Source organism: Aquarana catesbeiana, linkage group LG04, assembly GCF_042186555.1.
Source record: "Aquarana catesbeiana isolate 2022-GZ linkage group LG04, ASM4218655v1, whole genome shotgun sequence".
Taxonomy (NCBI): domain Eukaryota; kingdom Metazoa; phylum Chordata; class Amphibia; order Anura; family Ranidae; genus Aquarana; species Aquarana catesbeiana.
In genome coordinates, this window is record NC_133327.1 from 71,198,479 (window position 1) to 71,220,894 (window position 22,416).

Consider the following 22,416-nt stretch of genomic DNA (forward strand, 5'->3'; position numbering starts at 1 on the left):
TTAAAGCAATCTACTGAGCTGGCCAGAACCACCTTTGGAGGCAGTCTATTCCACATTTTCACAGCTCTTACTGTGAAGAAACCTTTCCGTATTTGGAGAGGAAATCTTTTTTCCTCTAGACGTAAAGAGTGTACCCTTGTCTTCTGTGATGACCTTAAAGTGAATAACTCAACACCAAGTTCACTATATGGACCACTTTTGTATTTGTACATGTTGATCATATCCCCCTTAATCTCCTCTTCTCAAGAGAGAATAAATTCAGTTCCTCTAATCTTTCCTCATAGCTGAGCTCCTCCATGCCTCTTGTTATTTTGGTTGCCCTTCTCTGTACTTTTCACCAGTTTCCTGATATCCTTTTTGAGAACTGGTGACCAAAACTGAACTGCATATTCCAGATGAGGTCTTACTAATGATTTGTACAGGGGCAAAATGATATCTCTTTCTGGAGTCCATACCTCCTCTTAATACAAGAAAGGACTTTGCTTGCTATGGAAATCACAGCTTGGCATTGCATGTTATTATTGAGTTTATGATCTAACAAAACCCCCAGATCCTTTTCTACTATAGATTCCCACAGTTGTACTGTAGTCTAGTATGTATAATGCATGCATATTCTTAGCTCTCAAACTTTACATTTATCAACACAGAGTGCAGGGGTTCAGAGGTGTGCTACGTACAGAGTACGGGGGTTCAGAAGTGCTCTACTTACAGAGTGCAGGGGTATGCTACATACAGAGTGCACAGATTCAGGGGTGTAATATGTACAGAGTGCACAGATAAAGGGATACGATGAGTGCAGGGGTTCAGAGGTGCGCTACGTACAGAGTGCAGGGGTTCAGGGGTGTGCTGTAACATCTCATTTCAACCCCTCCTTCTGGGTTCTGATCTCTGCACCCAGCACTTTGCCCCCATTCCCCCACCTCTAAACACATCTTCCTATACACCTCCACAGCCCTCCTCCCCTCCTTCCACAGCAAACTTCACATCTGTACTCTCTCCTACCTGATGGCATTTGCAAGAATGCTTTCGTGGCCACTAAGACCTCAAAAGCCCGCCCTCAAGGTGCAGCTGTTGGATGTAGATTAGATCACACAGCCGCTGGAGCCATCGGGTACCTCTGCCACTGACAGGTTTTGCCGGACCAACAGCGCATGTGTTCAGTTGCGCACACACACACACACACACACACACACACACACACACACACACACACACACACAGCACCGCTGGGGAGACTGAGAAGCAGAGCATGTTTACTCCTGTTGCCAAGGAGACCTGTTCTGTGAGAGCGGAAAGCAGCTGGCGATTACAGGAAGTGGCATCCGGCGGCCGCTGTGCGGGCCACACGACATGGCCTGGCGGGCCGGATTCGGCCCGCGGGCCTTGTGTTTGCCACCTGTGCCTTAGACCATTCAGAGTAAGAATCATTAACCACTACTCTCTGAATTTGTTTTTTTTAGCCAGTTTTCTATCCAGTTGCAAATTGATCTTTCCAAGCCTGTAGACCAGGTATATGCAATTAACGGACCTCCAGCTTTTGCAGAACTACAAGTCCAATGAGGCATAGCACGACTCTGACAGCCACAAGCATGACACCCAGAGGCAGAGGCATGATGGGACTTGTAGTTTTGCAACAGCTGGAGGTCCGCTAATTGCCTATCCCTGCTGTAGACTTTACCTTACACATTAATCATGTGTGGGGAACTGTGTCAAATGCTTTTGCAAATTCCAAGTATACCACATCCACAGCCACCCCTCTGTCCAAGGTTTTACTTACCTCCTTATAAAAAGAAATCAGGTTTGTTTGACAACTTCTGTCTTTCATGAATCCATGCTGTCTGTTGCTTAAAATATTTTTTCCAGCAAGAACTTATCTATGTGGTCTTTTATTAAACTCTCTCCAGTATCTTCCCACCTATAGAAGTTAAACTAACAGGTCTATAGTTACTTGGTAAAGACTTTGATCCATTTTTTTGCTGGACCAATGTAACCATGTAAAAATATCCATACCCGGAATTCTTCTTTAGGTATACCTGCTACATTACTGCAATCAACATCAATATGCCAAGTCAGCATTATTGTAGTTGCTATGCATATATTGACCTGTGGGCTTTAGGTCTGAGCACTGCATCATGGGAGGAGGTGATAAGCTCTCACATGCCTGGCTTTTTGTGCTGGAAGAAGGATCGGGAAATGGCTGGAGAGGTGAGTATTAGGAGTTGGGGGTTGAGGGAAGTCGGTTTTAAACAAGTGCTGTCATTTTGCCCTGAATGGGGTAAGGCGATAGTATATTTTTAAAGTGTATTTCCACATTTGCAGCCAAACTGAAATAACATCTACTTTATATTTGTTACAGTGTTGTACCTACCAGGTCGCAAAGGTCACACTTGCGTCCAGACCTTGGCATTCTGCCACTGTCAGGCGGCTCCAGTGTGGTTGCTAGAAGAAGGGCTTTGAGCTGAGAGCTTCTCTCTCATACAGCCCAGAGCCTGCATTGACTGTTCCACCTCCCTCACACAGATGGGAGAGAACCAGTCTACTCCTTCTCCTCCTGCCCCTCTCTTCCTGTGTGCACTGTGGGAAGTGTGATGCTAAACAGCTGAATTTGATTATTCAGCTACTGGGCTTCACACTTCCCACAGTGCACACACAGAAGGAGAGGGGCAGGAGGAGAAGGAGTAGATCGACTCTCTGCTTTCCAATCCGGAGGAGGGAGGGGGAACTGTCATTGCAGGCTCTGGGCTGTATGAGAGAAATGCTCACAGATCAGAGCCCTGCTGAGGAGGCACTGATAGATGGCACTGATAGGCTGCACTGATGGGTGGCATTAATGAGCACTGATAAGTGGCACTGATAGGCAACACTGCTGGGCACTGATAGGCACCATTGATGAGCACTGATAGGTGGCACGGACAGGCGGAATCAATGAACAGTGATAGGTGGCACTGATAGGCTGCACTGGTGGGCTTCCCCTTTAATCAGGGCACTGATGATTAGTGCCCTGATTATCAGTGTGAACAATGTACTGACAGTCTTGCCAGTTAACAGCTCTCCTTTCCTCACACAGACACTGTGTGAGAAGGAAAGGACTACCAATAACTGGCAAGTCTGTTTACATGTGATCAGCTGTGATTGGCCCTTTACCATGATCTGTGATCAGCTGTGTCCGAAGGACACAGGAGTCAGAGAGCGTGCTGGGTGTACGCCCCAAGGGGGCACGTGTGTGGCAGGGTTCTGGGAGGATGTCCATGAACCCCCTCTCAGAACTGGAAACCCGAGGTTTCGGGTTTAGATGGAAGGGGGGGGACTTAGATTGAGGGGGGGGGGCAGGGGGGCCCTGCATGGTTTCTTGCACTGGGGCACGATCCCGCGAACCGTCGTAGCTGTACGTCGGCTCCTTTAAGCAGGATAGCAGGCACACACGCCCGCTGCATTGCGGGGGTGTCGATGCTCGTTGCGGGCGGTCGTGATGATCGCCAGCTGCGGGCACAAGAGGAAGAACAGGGACGTGTGTGTGTGTGTGTGTGTGTGTGTGTGTGTGTGTGTGTGTGTGTACATACAAATCCCTGTTCTGTGAGGAGAGGCGTGAGTTCCTAATAGCTGGGAACCACGGTAAAAAATAAAATAATAAAAATGTCATAAATCCATCCCCTATTTTGTAGATGCTATAACTTTTGCGCAAACCAATCAATATGTACTTATTGTGATTTTTTTTTTTTTTTTTTATTACCAAAAATATGTAGAAGAATGCATATCAGAATAAACTAAGGAAAAAATTAGCATTTTTTTTTTTTTAAATTGGGCATATTTATTACAGCAAAAAGTACATTTTGTGTTTGTGGTTTTTTTTTTTTTTTCAAAATTGTCACTCTTTTTTTGTTTATAGTGCAAAAAATAAAAACCACAGAGATGATCAAATACCGCCAAAAGAAAGCTCTATTTGTGGGGGAAAAAAAGGACGTCAATTTTGTTTGGGTACAGTGTCGCATGACTGCGCAATTGTCAGTTAAAGCGCGGAATCGCAAAAAAATGGCCTGGTCATTGAGCAGCCAAGTCTTCCTGGGCTGAAGTGGTTAAGGCTGTTTCTGTGAAATATGTGCAGTCCGTACACAATACTACTCACTGCAAACATTCCTTCCTTCTGCTTTTATGTCTTTTTATGATTATCTCCATTAGGCAGAGACGCGGGGACTGTTTACCAGGCTTACAGGCACATGTTTTCAATAAAAATTGATCTTACTTCTCTTACCATAAAAATGTTCTTTTTTATGACATATCCGGCCTTGCTGTGATTTACAGAGCATTTGGGAGTCATTAGAAGCGGACATTGATGGCGATGTGTAAATCAGAACGCTTGTGTTGTAGAGGGGGTCCTGTGATCTTTAAAGACCAGAGACATGCCATATTCATCTAACAGAACAACCACAAACACATTCTCCTGTTTACCAGACACCCTGAGTGTGATTGTCATGCTTCCAGTACATCAGTCAAGCTTATATTAGAGACTCCAAAAAAGAACTACTAATAACATTAAAGCAGATATAAACCCAACAAGTAAAATCTCATGTAAACGTTACCATGTTAATGTACTGTAAATCCAAAAGTTATTTTCAATCTTTTTCAGCCTTTAGCTTATGAAAACAATACTCGGTGAGCCTGTAGTGAAGGTCCTTGTTTAGGCACTTCCTGTTATGGGGTGACAACTGTATTCTTGCATTGTCACCCTGTCACATGCTCCTATGGTTGAGAGCACAAGCTGTCCTGGACGCAATCTGTCTGCATCCAGGGTCAACCATGTGTGCCAAGCTGCAGTTAACTGTTGAATGCACAGATACATGCAAAGATCGGAGGAAAACCATCACTCCTGTCAGCCTATCATTTCTTTGTACAGCTGTCCGGGACCACCTGTGATGCCAGCTACAAGAATACACAGATTCTTGTTGCATGCAACTGCTGCCAGACCTGAAATTTCCAGTGTGAATTAGGCCCTAAAGAGGAGCTCCAGGCTCCCTCCCAAAAAAATAAAAGCTAGCAGCTACAAATACTGTATCTGCTGACTTTCAATATAAGGACATTTACCTGTCCAGGAGTCCAGCAAAGTCATCACCCGAGCTGATTCTTCAATCGGCTTCAGGTGCAGGAACCGCATCTCAAGTAAAGGAAACAGGAAGTCACGTGAAGCCTTGGGGCTTTACAGCTGGTTTTCTACTGTGCAGGTGCGAGCCATGCTGTGTCTTGTGAATTGTCCCGTAGTCTTCTGGAACCTGTGATGTGTCCCAGAAGACTGCGGGAGAAGGGGGGGCAAACTTCCAGCTCAGATTGGTGCTGCGATCTGATCTGAAAGTGGGAGCGGGTATTGTCAAAACCAGGTACCCCCCCACAAAAAAAAAGTGGCAGTGGAGGGGGGTATACAAGTGGAACTTCCTCTTTTGGGTGGAGCTCCGCTTTAAGGTTAAATCTACTTTAAACATATGTAAATGATCAAAGTAAAATATATCTTTCAGCATTCACAGGAACATCTTCAAGGTCCATTTATTCTCATAATTCAGTAGCCAGCCTAAAGCACAACTAAAGACTAAAAATTGTAAAAGAAACAAGCTCTTTGTTGCAGAGGAGACATGCATTGGGTTGATTCACTAAAACTGGAGAGTGCAAAATCTGGTGCAGCTTTGCATAGAAACCAATCAGCTTCCAGGCTTTTTGTCAAAGCTTAACTGCCAACATTATCAAAAAAATTATAAGGACACTTTTGTGTCTGTAGGCGGGGTCTTATTATAATTGGGGGGTGAGGCATTTTTTTGTAAGCTTGGCGTAGTAGTAGGGGTGCAAAATGCGGTGCTCATAGTGCGCCCTGGCAAAAAATGGGCGTGGTTTAAATTAAATATTGGGCGTGACTTAAAGGGGGTGTGGTTAGCGAGGGATGGAGAAAGAAAGGGAGAGAAGAAGAAGAAAAGAAAGAGGGATGGAGGGACAGCAGGCCCAGATCCTACACTACAATAGCAATATGTGTATTCCAGAAAGTTTAACAATCAGCAGATAAGGATACTCCAAACACCTGGTGTTAGCGCTTAAATTATCACAGCACCATGGTAGATATGGTGTCAAAATGATTGAAGCGCATTATTTCTATTATTACATTGTAATATGAAATAGTTCAACTCGCCATAATGCAGAATCAGTGGGAGCCCTGAGCATGTCACTTGCCACCAACGTCTGCCACCAGATGCAGCTTGTCACTTGCCACATCGCCTGCCATCAGATGCAGCTTGCCACCAGAATGCCGCTTGCCGCCAGAATGCAGCTTGTCACCAGAATGGGCAGCTTACCACCACAATGCAGCTTGCCACCAGAATGGGCAGCTTGTCCCCAGAATGGGCAGCTTGCCACCAGAAGGCAGCTTGTAACCAGAATGGGCGGCTTGTCAACAGAATGGGCAGCTTGTCATCAGAATGCAGCTTGTCACCAGAATGGGCAGCTTACCACCACAATGCAGCTTGCCACCAGAATGGGCAGCTTGCCACCACAATGCAGTTTGCCACCAGAATGCAGCTTGTCACCAGAATGGGCAGCTTGTTACCAGAATGCAGCTTGCCACCAGAATGCAGCTTGTCACCAGAATGGGCAGCCTGTAACCTGAATGTAGCTTGTCACTAGAATGGGCAGCTTGTCACCAGAATGCAACTTGTCACCAGGGGCCGGCACTGGTGATTTGATCTCCGCCGCCATTTTACAGAGAAGACCAGCTCTCATGGAGGCCGAAATGAAGAAACAAGAGATGGAGCCCAGGTGGCTGCGAATAGAAATGGAGCTGTCGCCAACCCCCACCCCATGGCCTTTCCCACAACAGGTCACAGACCGGCAATGGGCCGTGGGGCAAGGGGTTGTCAGCAGCTCCATATTTATTGGGAGCCACCTGGGCTCTGCCTCTTGTTTCTTCCCCTCGGCCTCCACGAGAGCTGGTCTTCTGTAAAATGGTGGTGGAGTCAAATCACCGGGGCTGGCCCCGGACCTCTATCTAGCGGTGGCTCTGACAGCTGATGGCTCTGACAATTTTATTGGGACAAAGCTAATTTGCCGTGATTTTTCCCAGGACAAGGTAAGACTGGGACAAGGGTCTGAATACAGGAAATGTCCTGGGAAAATCGGGATTGTTGGCATGTATGCAACCCCAAAGTGTCTTCTGCAAATAAATACACTCACCTGCCTGTAGGTAGGTGCAGTTAGTTACGTTACCACTAGTTGCCTCTGTACCAGAATAGTGTCTGGTTACAGCAAAGCAGGTCACCAAGTGCTAGGCCATTTTTAGGGAGAGCTCTCCTGCAGTGATGTCCTGGGTGAGTCAGTGCCCTGTTATAAACCAGGTTGGGAGGAGCCCTAGCAGGACTTGGGGCGCAGGAACTTGTTGGAATTCAGAAGTGTATTTTGTGCAACAACTACTGTACATCAATATTTAGTAGATATATATTGTTTAACCAGTAGATGGCAGTGTTTGAGTTTGTAGCTGCATCTATGGTATGCGCTGTCTTTTCCCTGAATACAGTTCCTGTTTCCTGTCTGCAGTTAAGCAGCAAAGTCCATGTGGACTGTGCACTGTCTGTCTGTTCTTCAGGGCTATTTACAGAATTTCTAATAGAGCTAAATACCCCACACCTATGTGGATGTAACCAGCATGTGTATGCCTTGGATAGGCCAGAAACCTGTGAGGAGTAGACCTGCACCCAGGAGGAGTCGGCTGTAGTTTTTCTCTCCCTTATGGAGGTGGTGGCTTTGACGGATTGCAAAATGCCTTTCAGGCCAAGCCAAGAATTCCCTCTGTGAGGCTGCTTCCCTGGAGGGTACTGGGAGAGGTGTAGGTAGTATGGAGGTGACCACAGAGAACTATCTTGTGAGTACCGATGTCCCTAAAGATGCTGCATATGCTTTCACATGTGACTACTGTGGACCATCCACTAAATGTGATTGACTGTGTATTTTCCAGTGACTCCGAATTGTTTGTCGATGTGATGTGACTGTTATGCTATTTCCTGAATTCCATCAGTAAAATGCAGCATACTACTTTGTGTGTGGCCATTCCTTTCTTTGGGAATGTAAAGGTCAATGGCTGGGAATGCCTTGTGGAGGCCTTTGGCATGGAGTGGGGCACAAGATGGCAGAGGGTTCAGCCTCAGCAGGACGAATAGCGTTCTAACAAAAGGACAGGAGTGGGGCAGGACTTGAGCTCTTGGCACCAATTCTAGCCAATAGCAAAGACCCTCTTACATGCCTGTTTGTATGTCCTCTGTAAAATGTACACTGGGCTGTGCATGCGCAGGTCAGTTTTTATTCCACCACAATATCGGTGTGCTGGGATAACTGCGTTTCTGCGCATGGGCAGGAGAGACATCACTGTGCACCAGCCAATCAAAATGGTCAAACACCTGCACCCAGAAGAAGCTGGGTAGAAGGTGTCGGTGAGGGACCTCACAAGCATCAGACCGTTGGAGCTTAGATAAGTATTCCAGCCTGTGATTCCACTTTAACCACTTATCCAATGGACAGGGTCTGCATGCTAAGTATGTTCATTATTGAATAACTTTGATTGTTCTTAGAGTCTAATGTTAAAGTGGTTGTAAACGCTCCATATATCCAGTGAAGTGAATAGCCTCAGGTGATGCACAGAGATGAAACAAATCCTCCTACATAAGTTTTACTTGTTTATCTGCTGTGTTCTCTTCTCTACATTCATTCAAAGTACAGAATTGTGATAAAATCCTTCTGCATCTGCAGTGGCGGCTGGTGCTCAAAATTTTTGGGGGGGGCGCAAACAAACAGAAAAATTCTGAAAAAAAACATCAATTGCAGCCACTGTGCCCATCAATTGCAGCCTCACTGTGTCCATCTATTGCAACCACTGTGCCCATCAATAGCAATCACTGTGCCCGTCAATTGCAACCTCACTGTGTCCATCAATTACAACCACTGTGCCCATCAGTTGTAACCACTGTGCTCATCAATTGCAACCACTGTGCCCATCAATTGCAACCACTGTACCCATCAATAGCAACCACTGTACCCATCAATTGCAACCTGACTGTGCCCATCAATTGCAACCTGACTGTGCCCATCAATTGCAACCTGACTGTGCCCATCAATTGCAACCACTGTGCCCATCAGTTTCAACCTCTCTGTGTCCATCAATAGCAATCACTGTGCCCATCAATAGCAGCCACTGTGCCCATAAATAGCAGCCACTGTGTGTCATAAACCATGAATCCGACAGACAGAAGTACCATTAAATCACACTTGTTTATTAATAATAAAAGTAAATAGAACAAAGGTAGTCAAAACATAGCCAAAGTTCGGTAACCGGAACAGATAGTCAGGCAAGCCAGAAAGTCAGGAAGCCAGGAATCAGCGTAGTGGAACAGCAAGCAAGATCTGCAGCCAGAAGGAATGTCAGCCAAGCAAGTCTTTAACGGGAGTGCAGGAGAAAGTCTCTGTGATGTTGACCAAGACGAAGGCAGAGATCATCTGGGCTGGACGGCTTAAGTAAGCAGGACTGACGAGCAGGATATCATCAACAGGTGAGTCACTTTGGAGAGATAGGAGCTGGCAATCAGCCGACATCTGAGCGGCCAGCTCAGAGAAGGAAGTGCTGAGCCCAGCCCTGACAGTACCCCCTTCTCAACAACCCCTCCCCCTTGGAGGACCACCAGGCTTGAGGGGAAAATGTCTATGGAAATCACGAGGGAGGACAGGTGCATGAACATCTGAGAAAGAGACCCAAGAGCGTTTCTCCGGACCGTACCCTTTCCAATGCACCAGGTACTGTATGCGCCCACGGAACCTACGGGAATCAACAACGGCCACTGTGCCCATCCATTGTAGCCACTGTGCCCATCAATAGCAGCCACTGGGCCCATCCATTGCAGCCACTGTGTTCATCCATTGCAGCCATTGTGACCCCCCAACCCCCCGGCAGTATCTAACCATGCTATGCATGAATCTATCCATGATACATATAGGGGGTGGTGTGATAGCGGGGGTGGCGCCCGTGCACCCTTAATGGATGGGACACCACTGTGCATCTGTCAGTATCACAGAGGAAGGGGTGGAGAGCTGCAGCTACAGTGTGTGAGAGCTGTTTGGAGGAAAGGGACACACCCCCCTCCACAAACGGCACAGGAACAAAAGAGTATGCAGAGCTGTGTTCTATATAGACAAGCTGTGTGCTGAGCTCCCTCCCCATCACAAATTTTTCTCATGTGTCGGGAAAACTTCTCAGAAGTGACTCATGCTAATAACAGAGCAATGAAACACCAGAGAGAAATCACACTTAGAGCTTTGGAGATAGACAAGTAAACACTACAGATATATGTGCTTTGTTCAGATTTCATGGCTGAGGTTTACAACCACTTAATACTGTTATTTATTCATTGAAAACATCAATAAATGTATTTTTAATTGCAACTAGTGTAAATACCTGAATTTTAGTTGATTTTCCCTGTCCCTCTCATTATTCCCTATACAACAGTATTTACACTTGAAGAGGAAGAGGCGGAATTAAGAGCCAATTATATGAACTGCAAAACACACTGACAGAAGGAAACAAGAGAGATGACCTCCTCATTCTGCTGCTGCTCCTTTACTGTCAAATCCCAGACTGTTGGCAAGCTATGTGTGTGATTGACATTGTAGGTTTTATACAATGAAAAATTGATTCACCACAAACTCGCTCCCAGTGAACTCAAAATAGCAGCGCTAAAAGCAATCCCTAATCAAAAAGTGAGATGTAGTGAAGAGTGATATGCTGATGAATCAACCTGTGTAATGATTACATCACGTCCTCACCCTTCATCATTAATGTGCATACAATGATATGCTCAAAAAATCACAAAAGAATGGTGCATATAAACCAATTAAGTGAATAACATATCTGTGCACATACAAATATAATGTGAAAATTATAACTAAGTGAGAGTCAATGTAAATTAACTCGCAAAGAATTGTATCTATAAAGTGTGTCCACAAACAATCCAAAAGTAAAATAGTCCAAAACAAAATCCGTGACGTGTTGTGGTGCAAATCTTCTACTTGAATGAATCTTCCACCGCACCTCTGTGACTGTGAATCCACTCCCCTTAGGCGAATACACTCACCAGCTCCTTTCGCCCACACTCTCGTGTCAGGGCCAGCAAGCTTTTATCCCACACTCACAGGGGATATGATTGATCTTCAGTGGTAAACCTGTACACCTTTACCTCTCCAAAGAGTGATGCCCAAGAGCTCTCTCCACATGAAAAAAGAAAAATCATCCAATGGTGCAATAACGTAATAAAATTTATTAAAAATCAAAAGCCCCTTCACCATTGCACTCACATCCTTAAAAATCACTGCAGGCTCAAAAGTAACACAGCACAGCAAGCTGTCACAGCATCAAATGAAATCAGTAAACCAGTGTGTGGTGGTCACGGCGGACCCAGGTACTGCGCTCTCAAAATACCCGTCTCACCCGATCCCTGGTGTAGATGTGACCGGCTTCCACCTTTCCTCGTATGGCGCTCCCTGTCACAGCGTCCTACGTCACTAAGAAACGATTGCCGTGTAGCCACGCCCCGACATGTTTCGTCATAAAGACTTAGTCATGGGATTCAATCACCATTCTTTTGTGATTTTTTGAGCATATCATTGTATGCACATTAATGATGAAGGGTGAGGACGTGATGTAATCATTACACAGGTTGATTCATCAGCATATCACTCTTCACTACATCTCACTTTTTGATTAGGGATTGCTTTTAGCGCTGCTATTTTGAGTTCACTGGGAGCGAGTTTGTGGTGAATCAATTTTTCATTGTATACTTATTATTTAAGCAGCAGCTCAGATTTAGGTCTTTGCCATCAGCGCAGCGTTTTTGGGTGTATGAGTGGGCGGATTTTTATACATCTGATTTTTTACATTGTAGGTTTTATATTTGTGGATCTGCTGAATTTTTACATTTGTTGCCTCTTTGTCACCTATTTGAATAACTTGTAACTAGGGGGAGACATACATGGAAGAGAACAAGGGAGCTGCACACCCCAAAATGGATAAAAGAATATTGGATTCCCCTAATTGGGCTTTAAAGCAGCAAAATATACCATTACAGAGGTCATTAATAAAACAATTTATTTGACAAGATGGCCAATATCATGTTTGTCATGTGGAATCTAGTACAATGATGAATTCATATTCCAAAAAACGGCAAAATGCATATCACATCATTACATTACATTACATGGTGTAGTAAAATGCCAAAGCCCCGACGCGTTTCGACCTGTATGCGGTCTCTTCAGGGGGCACATCTGAATCTATAAAGCAATACAAATATTGAGAATAGTAGATAATATTCTAAAAAAGATCACATTGGATAAAACATAATGATGGGTTTTACCGTTGAAGTGAAGTAGACGTGTCTAGTGGGGGCATTGGGGAGCCATGGAGGGGTCCGGGCGGCGCGCAGGCCATCCCCACCCCCCACCCGGGAAAAGAGCCAGCCCCAAGGGCTTGCAAGGAGCCACACTGATACACGTCCCCCCGGGGGAGCGAGAGACTGAACACCTGCAACAGATATCCATGAGCAGCCATTAAAAAAGTAACATATTAGTGTAAAAGTCATCATTATAAGTATTGATTTAGATTGTATATGGAGACCAAAAATGTGTGTATGTTTTAAGGATGGTAGTTGAATCACATAAATTAAAAAATCATCAAATTGAATTAGTATTACTAGCAGCCCCAATACAGTGTGCAAGTGGTGCCTGATGTGTGAGTGAAAATGTGTGCTGTGAGTGAAAAAAGGGGATCCTTGGGAAAGTGCATAATGAGGGAAAAGTGTGATGAACCAAGTGTTGGCAAAAAAAAAAAATTGAAAGATAAAAAACAAACCAAACAATTACAGTGAGGAAAAGAAAGAATGAAGGGCCAACCAAATGGCAGTGTGTGAAGAAAAGAGGGATGTGAAGTGAGATAATGTGACTAAAAAACATTGTAAATTTACCTTGTGCTGTATAAGTTGTATGAGGTATGTGAAGCTAGTTGGCTTGGCAGAAAACAAGCTGCAATTGCTGAGAAAACAGATACCGTTTGTCCTGACCAGCATGGAAAGACTATTGACTGGTAAACATTCTGGTCTCCTATATATAGCTAGGCTAAGGCTGATGGGATAATCACATGCAGGTGCCCAACTCCCCCACCCACCCAGGATCATGGCGTGTGGGCCGCCAGCTGCAGCCCACGTGTGGCTCCCTCGGCGTCCCGGAAGACCAAACGGTCCCGACCACCGTCGTCATCTCCGTCGCAAAACGTGTGACGTCATGACGGCGTGCGCGCGCCGGGCCACGCACGCGCATACCGCCATAGACACTCCGGAGGTGAACACGGGACGCCGCCGGCAGGGTGAAGCTCGCCACGGCGCCTAGTGATAGACGCCAGGCAGAGCAAGCATGGGGGCGTGCGGAGTAACCACACGCCCCCACCCTGCCGGGAAGTCTCAAGGAGGCCAGGCTCCACCCAGAGGAGGGAGGGAGAATGAGACCGCACCCACCGGGACCTAACAACGATCCCCCAAGCATGAGAACCACATATAAACTGGCATTTAGCATGGTCATGAGATGTACCGTGAAAACAGTAATGTTGCATATATTAGACAGGAGCAGAGTGCCAAAGCCCTAACTCCGGACTCCTGCATGGAAGCCAATAGAGTTTAGTCATAAACTACCATGTGGGGTATTAAATATCATGCAGTACAGGGGTCTATTCCTCCTGGTGCATGGAAAAGGGGAAGGATTGGATCTCAATCCGATTCCCCCTTGATTAGAACAAAAAATATGTTCAAAAGTTGTATATATGTTAAAATTAAATTGGTACATGCAGGAATCTGAAGGTGGCATAAGACACACTGCTTCCTGTTTTGATCTCTGGTATGTCAAAGCGGGGAGGGGTGTTTAACCACCCAAGAAAATTGTAACTAGGGGGAGACATACATGGAAGAGAACAAGGGAGCTGCACACCCCGAAATGGATAAAAGAATATTGGATTCCCCTAATTGGGCTTTAAAGCAGCAAAATATACCATTACAGAGGTCATTAATAAAACAATTTATTTGACAAGATGGCCAATATCATGTTTGTCATGTGGAATCTAGTACAATGATGAATTCATATTCCAAAAAACGGCAAAATGCATATCACATCATTACATTACATGGTGTAGTAAAATGCCAAAGCCCCGACGCGTTTCGACCTGTATGCGGTCTCTTCAGGGGGCACATCTGAATCTATAAAGCAATACAAATATTGAGAATAGTAGATAATATTCTAAAAAAGATCACATTGGATAAAACATAATGATGGGTTTTACCGTTGAAGTGAAGTAGACGTGTCTAGTGGGGACATTGGGGAGCCATGGAGGGGTCCGGGCGGCGTGCAGGCCATCCCCACCCCCCACCCGGGAAAAGAGCCAGCCCCAAGGGCTTGCAAGGAGCCACACTGATACACGTCCCCCCGGGGGAGCGAGAGACTGAACACCTGCAACAGATATCCATGAGCAGCCATTAAAAAAGCAACATATTAGTGTAAAAGTCATCATTATAAGTATTGATTTAGATTGTATATGGAGACCAAAAATGTGTGTATGTTTTAAGGATGGTAGTTGAATCACATAAATTAAAAAATCATCAAATTGAATTAGTATTACTAGCAGCCCCAATACAGTGTGCAAGTGGTGCCTGATGTGTGAGTGAAAATGTGTGCTGTAAGTGAAAAAAAGGGGATCCTTGGGAAAGTGCATAATGAGGGAAAAGTGTGATGAACCAAGTGTTGGCAAAAAAAAAAAAAAGAAAAAATTTGAAAGATAAAAAACAAACCAAACAATTACAGTGAGGAAAAGAAAGAATGAAGGGCCAACCAAATGGCAGTGTGTGAAGAAAAGAGGGATGTGAAGTGAGATAATGTGACTAAAAAACATTGTAAATTTACCTTGTGCTGTATAAGTTGTATGAGGTATGTGAAGCTAGTTGGCTTGGCAGAAAACAAGCTGCAATTGCTGAGAAAACAGATACCGTTTGTCCTGACCAGCATGGAAAGACTATTGACTGGTAAACATTCTGGTCTCCTATATATAGCTAGGCTAAGGCTGATGGGATAATCACATGCAGGTGCCCAACTCCCCCACCCACCCAGGATCATGGCGTGTGGGCCGCCAGCTGCAGCCCACGTGTGGCTCCCTCGGCGTCCCGGAAGACCAAACGGTCCCGACCACCGTCGTCATCTCCGTCGCAAAATGCGTGACGTCATGACGGCGTGCGCGCGCCGGGCCACGCACGCGCATACCGCCATAGACACTCTGGAGGTGAACACGGGACGCCGCCGGCGGGGTGAAGCTCGCCACGGCGCCTAGTGATAGACGCCAGGCAGAGCAAGCATGGGGGCGTGCGGAGTAACGTTAGGTCCCGGTGGGTGCGGTCTCATTCTCCCTCCCTCCTCTGGGTGGAGCCTGGCCTCCTTGAGACTTCCCGGCAGGGTGGGGGCGTGTGGTTACTCCGCACGCCCCCATGCTTGCTCTGCCTGGCGTCTATCACTAGGCGCCGTGGCGAGCTTCACCCTGCCGGCGGCGTCCCGTGTTCACCTCCGGAGTGTCTATGGCGGTATGCGCGTGCGTGGCCCGGCGCGCGCACGCCGTCATGACGTCACACGTTTTGCGACGGAGATGACGACGGTGGTCGGGACCGTTTGGTCTTCCGGGACGCCGAGGGAGCCACACGTGGGCTGCAGCTGGCGGCCCACACGCCATGATCCTGGGTGGGTGGGGGAGTTGGGCACCTGCATGTGATTATCCCATCAGCCTTAGCCTAGCTATATATAGGAGACCAGAATGTTTACCAGTCAATAGTCTTTCCATGCTGGTCAGGACAAACGGTATCTGTTTTCTCAGCAATTGCAGCTTGTTTTCTGCCAAGCCAACTAGCTTCACATACCTCATACAACTTATACAGCACAAGGTAAATTTACAATGTTTTTTAGTCACATTATCTCACTTCACATCCCTCTTTTCTTCACACACTGCCATTTGGTTGGCCCTTCATTCTTTCTTTTCCTCACTGTAATTGTTTGGTTTGTTTTTTATCTTTCAAATTTTTTTTTTTTTTTTGCCAACACTTGGTTCATCACACTTTTCCCTCATTATGCACTTTCCCAAGGATCCTCTTTTTTCACTCACAGCACACATTTTCACTCACACATCAGGCACCACTTGCACACTGTATTGGGGCTGCTAGTAATACTAATTCAATTTGATGATTTTTTAATTTATGTGATTCAACTACCATCCTTAAAACATACACACATTTTTGGTCTCCATATACAATCTAAATCAATACTTATAATGATGACTTTTACACTAATATGTTACTTTTTTAATGGCTGCTCATGGATATCTGTTGCAGGTGTTCAGTCTCTCGCTCCCCCGGGGGGACGTGTATCAGTGTGGCTCCTTGCAAGCCCTTGGGGCTGGCTCTTTTCCCAGGTGGGGGGTGGGGATGGCCTGCGCGCCGCCCGGACCCCTCCATGGCTCCCCAATGCCCCCACTAGACACGTCTACTTCACTTCAACGGTAAAACCCATCATTATGTTTTATCCAATGTGATCTTTTTTAGAATATTATCTACTATTCTCAATATTTGTATTGCTTTATAGATTCAGATGTGCCCCCTGAAGAGACCGCATACAGGTCGAAACGCGTCGGGGCTTTGGCATTTTACTACACCATGTAATGTAATGATGTGATATGCATTTTGCCGTTTTTTGGAATATGAATTCATCATTGTACTAGATTCCACATGACAAACATGATATTGGCCATCTTGTCAAATTGTTTTATTAATGACCTCTGTAATGGTATATTTTGCTGCTTTAAAGCCCAATTAGGGGAATCCAATATTCTTTTATCCATTTCGGGGTGTGCAGCTCCCTTGTTCTCTTCCATGTATGTCTCCCCCTAGTTACAATTTTCTTGGGTGGTTAAACACCCCTCCCCGCTTTGACATACCAGAGATCAAAACAGGAAGCAGTGTGTCTTATGCCACCTTCAGATTCCTGCATGTACCAATTTAATTTTAACATATATACAACTTTTGAACATATTTTTTGTTCTAATCAAGGGGGAATCGGATTGAGATCCAATCCTTCCCCTTTTCCATGCACCAGGAGGAACAGACCCCTGTACTGCATGATATTTAATACCCCACATGGTAGTTTATGACTAAACTCTATTGGCTTCCATGCAGGAGTCCGGAGTTAGGGCTTTGGCACTCTGCTCCTGTCTAATATATGCAACATTACTGTTTTCACGGTACATCTCATGACCATGCTAAATGCCAGTTTATATGTGGTTCTCATGCTTGGGGGATCGTTGTTAGGTCCCGGTGGGTGCGGTCTCATTCTCCCTCCCTCCTCTGGGTGGAGCCTGGCCTCCTTGAGACTTCCCGGCAGGGTGGGGGCGTGTGGTTACTCCGCACGCCCCCATGCTTGCTCTGCCTGGCGTCTATCACTAGGCGCCGTGGCGAGCTTCACCCTGCCGGCGGCATCCCGTGTTCACCTCCGGAGTGTCTATGGCGGTATGCGCGTGCGTGGCCCGGCGCGCGCACGCCGTCATGACGTCACGCGTTTTGCGATGGAGATGACGACGGTGGTCGGGACCGTTTGGTCTTCCGGGACGCCGAGGGAGCCACACGTGGGCTGCAGCTGGTGGCCCACACGCCATGATCCTGGGTGGGTGGGGGAGTTGGGCACGTGCATGTGATTATCCCATCAGCCTTAGCCTAGCTATATATAGGAGACCAGAATGTTTACCAGTCAATAGTCTTTCCATGCTGGTCAGGACAAACGGTATCTGTTTTCTCAGCAATTGCAGCTTGTTTTCTGCCAAGCCAACTAGCTTCACATACCTCATACAACTTATACAGCACAAGGTAAATTTACAATGTTTTTTAGTCACATTATCTCACTTCACATCCCTCTTTTCTTCTCACACTGCCATTTGGTTGGCCCTTCATTCTTTCTTTTCCTCACTGTAATTGTTTGGTTTGTTTTTTATCTTTCAAATTTTTTTTTTTTTGCCAACACTTGGTTCATCACACTTTTCCCTCATTATGCACTTTCCCAAGGATCCCCTTTTTTCACTCACAGCACACATTTTCACTCACACATCAGGCACCACTTGCACACTGTATTGGGGCTGCTAGTAATACTAATTCAATTTGATGATTTTTTAATTTATGTGATTCAACTACCATCCTTAAAACATACACACATTTTTGGTCTCCATATACAATCTAAATCAATACTTATAATGATGACTTTTACACTAATATGTTACTTTTTTAATGGCTGCTCATGGATATCTGTTGCAGGTGTTCAGTCTCTCACTCCCCCGGGGGGACGTGTATCAGTGTGGCTCCTTGCAAGCCCTTGGGGCTGGCTCTTTTCCCGGGTGGGGGGTGGGGATGGCCTGCATATGGACAACCCACCTGCTTAGCACAGGACTTGAGGATCCCTCGGTCCCTGCTCCTGATGCCCAGATGGACTAAAAGTCTTCTGATATAACTTGCACAGTAGATATTTGTGAGCTTTACCTTTACGGACACATTATGCTGCTGTAACCTGTATTCTGGTTGAATGGTATTACAACCCCTACATTTGTGTTGTTTGAATATCACAGTTTCTAGTTTTCGCTGTTATTTTTTCATTTTTTCTATTCCTCCCCAATTAATGGGTTTACTGCTTATCTCATTTTTCTGTTCAAAGGCAACACAAGAGATGTATTTGTAAGCTGTCTTATTCTATCTTATGAATGTACTTATCGTCCTCTTGGTGCCTGTTAGGGATGAGCCGAACACCCCCCTGTTTGGTTCGCACCAGAACATGCGAACAGGCAAAAAATTTGTTCGAACACGCAAACACCATTAAAGTCTATGGGACACGAACATGAATAATCAAAAGTGCTAATTTTAAAGGCTTATATGCAAGTTATTGTCATAGAAAGTGTTTGGGGACCTGGGTCCTGCCCCAGGGGACATGGATCAATGCAAAAAAAAAGTTTTAAAAACGGACGTTTTTTCGGGAGCAGTGATTTTAATAATGCTTAAAGTGAAACTTTAAGTGAAAATTTAAAACTACTCGAAGCTATTAATGCATTGCCGGTCCGACAATACAGATAGAAGTTCATTGATAAAAACGGCATGGGAATTCCCCACAGGGGAACCCCGAACCAAAATTTTTTAAAAAATGACGTGGGGGGTCCCCCTAAATTCCATACCAGGCCCTTCAGGTCTGGTATGGATATTACGGGGAACCCCGGGCAAAATTAAAAAAAAATGACGTGGGGTCCCCCTCAAAATCTATACCAGACCCTTCAGGTCTGGTATGGATTTTAAGGGGAACCCCACGCCAAAATTTAAAAAAAAACAGCGTGGGGTCCCCCTAAAAATCCATACCAGACCCTTATCCGAGCACGCAACCTGGCAGGCCGCAGGAAAAGAGGGGGGGACGAGAGAGCGACCCCCTTCCTGAACTGTACCAGGCCACATGCCCTCAACATTGGGAGGGTGCTTTGGGGTAGCCCCCCAAAACATCTTGTCCCCATGTTGATGAGGACAAGGGCCTCATCCCCACAAGCCTGGCTGGTGGTTGTGGGGGTCTGCGGGCGGGGTGCTTATTGGAGTCTGGTAGCCCCCTTTAACAAGGGGACCCCCAGATCCTGGCCCTCCCCCCCTTTGTGAAATGGTATGCCCACGCCGTTTTTTTTTTTTTTTTTCATTTTGGCGCGGGGTTCCCTTTAAAATCCATACCAGACCTGAAGGGCCTGGTATGGAATTTAGGGGGACCCCCCCATGTCATATTTTTTTTTTTTAATTTTGGTTCGGGGTTCCCCTGTGGGGAATTCCCATGTCGTTTTTATCATCAATGAACTTTTATGTGTATTGTCGGACCGGCAATTCATTAATAGCCGCGAGTAGTTTAAATGACTTTTTTTCCTTTGAAATGTCAATTTGCTGTCAGACTGTTCTAAACACGGGAAACATGCGCCCCTTTACAGGTATACTATAGACACCCCCCAGGTATAAAATTTAAAGGGATATTACACTTTTATTGTTTCACTTTAAGCATTATTAAAATCACTGCTCCCGAAAAAATGTCCGTTTTTAAAACTTTTTTTTTGCATTGAACCATGTCCCCAAACACTTTTTATGACAATACCATGAATATAAGCCTTTAAAATTAGCACTTTTGATTTCTTCCATAGACTTTTAAAGGGTGTTCCACGGCATTCGAATTTGCCGCGAACACCCCAAATTGTTCGCTGTTCGGCGAACTTGCGAACAGCTGATGTTAGAGTCGAACATGAAGCTCATCCCTAGTGCCTGTACAACCGGTTTTTATGTTATACCTTTTTGTAAACAAAAAAAAAAAGTGCACTGTAGGGTGAGCACTGAGCACATGTATTTAAAGTGGAGATCCACCCACTTTTACAACTCTTCAGCATCCCTCACCAAACTGTGCACTGTAAACGAATTGGATATTTTTTTTATTTTTTTTCTCAGCACCTACTGTATATCTGCTGTATTTATTTTTCACTTCCTCCTCCCTGGCTGTGGCCCATCGCATCATTTCCTGTTTGCAATGCCTTCTGGGAAGGGGCAGCAACTTCCTCTGACACTGCCATTGCTATGGAAACCTGACCTGAAACCTATTACACTGCTTGTGCTGCACTGAGCATGTGCGACATCTGCAAGGATGAGATCCAGGAAGACATACAGTCTGGCTTCAGATGCCCACACTTAAGATGGCCACGGCCTGCTGTTAGTTTATAAAATAACAAACCACTGCTATAAACCAACAAAACAGACCTTAGTTTACAGACTAACTTTACTAGAATACATTAAGCTTGTGTATTATAGGGGTATTTTTATTTAAAAAGTATAATTTCGTCCGGAACACCACTTTAACATCAATTGTGGCACATGTGAAGTATTGTTGCGAATGTTAGAGTAAGAACAATAATTCCAAGGTCATAGTTCATGGTTAACTCTAAAATGATGACCTGTACAGGCATTTAAAGTGTCACCTATGGAGAATTTTGGGTACCATAGTTTTTGCAACTCCACAGGCATGTCTAATAGTTGACATGTTTGATACCAATTTATTGAACACAACCCCGTCTATTATATTTTACCAAATATTTTGTTATAATATAGTGTTTGTTGCCACTAAAATGTATTTTAGTGTATTTTTTCCTGAAACTATGCAATTAATAAAAAACGGTGCAAATACTGTGCAAAAAAATGCCCTGGTAGACAAGCAGTTAAAGCAAGAACTTTGTACTAAGCACTCCTATTGACACACCCAGAAACTGTGCTCCCTGAGGTCTCCAAGCTGTATGTGCTGGTGAACTGTGCACTGATATGTCCTGGGGAACAGTGGCGGCCGCTCCATACAGGGGGCAGGGGCGCCGCCCCCCTAATCCATGTGCCTGGTCCCTAATCTACATCCAGGGCGCCGGACACATGAATTCCAATGGGTTTTTTTTTGTAGCAAATATTTAAAGCATGAGGCTCTAATTGGCTTAGAAGGTTGCCCACCCAGTTGTGTGACAATAGCGAGTTAATATTCGTTATTGTCTTCCTGCTTCTCCTCCCGGCCAACCAAGAAGCAGTAGGAGCGAGATTGGCCAAGAGGGCGATCGTATTAGCCAGGAATGGGGGAGGATGTACAGGAAGATCCGGGACTCAGCAGATGGCCATCGAGAGTGCTCTGCATCAACGCCGATTGAGAGCCCAACTGCATGGTCCGGTGGTTTGTTTAGCCCCCCCCGGCTGGACCACCAGGCGCCACTGCTTGGGAGACAATGCTGCTTCTAATTACGGAGATGCTCAGAATGCATTGTTACCCTAGGAAAAAAAGATTATAACATAGCAGGATCAAGAAGCACCAAAAAAGGAAGAGAAGTGACACCAATGGAAAAAATAGAAGGCAATTACTCCTTTTTTTTATTTCAAGTTTGGCTACACTTTAAATGTTTATTTGTAAAACAAGGCTTTGTTAAATATATACACTTTAAAATGTTTAACTAAAATTGAACCAAGATCATTATAGTTTCTCTTCATTTGTGAAGCCATTGCATGCCTACTGAGAACTGATTTGTCTATATAGCTACTACTGTAGATAGCAATTAAAAAAAAAATCCAATTATGCCAGAGTAATGTATTGTTTTTACCCTAATAGAGTCTAAAGCAGAGTTCCAGACAAACATGAAGCTAAAATATGTATACGTGAGCTATTTTAGCTGTCTAAGGATTCTCAGTTCTGTCCAGCCAGCTTTGTGATCCAGTCACCTTGCCA